Source organism: Microtus ochrogaster, unplaced genomic scaffold (assembly GCF_000317375.1).
Source record: "Microtus ochrogaster isolate Prairie Vole_2 unplaced genomic scaffold, MicOch1.0 UNK56, whole genome shotgun sequence".
Classification (NCBI taxonomy): Eukaryota; Metazoa; Chordata; class Mammalia; order Rodentia; family Cricetidae; genus Microtus; species Microtus ochrogaster.
The window spans coordinates 1,612,364-1,613,180 of NW_004949154.1; positions in this window are offsets into that span (position 1 = coordinate 1,612,364).

Sequence of the window (817 nt, forward strand, 5' to 3'; positions counted from 1 at the left end):
GATGAGAAGCCAAGGGGAATGGCACTGGGTTTTGATCCTACTGCATGCACTGGCTTTATGGGAGCCTAGCATATATGGATGCTCACCTTCCTAGACCTGGATGGAGGGGGAAAGACCTTGGACTTCCCACATGGCAGGGAACCCTGACTGCTCTTTGGATTGGAGTGGGAGGAGGGGGAGGGAAATGGGAGGCTGGGGGGAGGTGGAAATTTTTTTCAATAAAAAATAAATAAATAAAAACGTAAAAAAAATAAAATAAAGTAAAATATGAAAAAAAACTTTATTTTTTTTTGTGGATTTCATATCATGTATCCTGATCCCACTCAGCCTCCCCTTCCCTTGATTCCATCCTCTGACCTTGCAATCTCACCCCAAAACAAAATCAAATTTTAAAGTAAAAAGAAAAAACAAAAGCAAACAAAATCTCAGTGTGGACACTGCAGTGTGTCACAGTGTACCTTCAGTCCACACTCATTGCAATGAGTCAAGGATCTGGTTCAAAGCCTCTGGCTTCTGCTACACTATTGACACTGGACCTTCATTGGGACTTCTCTTGGATATCCTTTTGTTGTCCTGTGTGGTAGAGATCCTGATGTTTTGGATCTGTAGGCCTGGCCCCTTCACATGCTCCAGCAGTCCATAAGTGAGGTGGATATTGGGGTGGGCTAACTCATAGGCCTGGTTCTGGGCCTGGGTGGTAGCTGGATTGGTCGTTCCGCCAGTTTGTCTTCATTGTCATCACCCATGCCATTATATTTGAATTAGAATGTATGAAATGATGGCGGTAATGGCAATGATGAGGAAAAGGCAGTAAAGG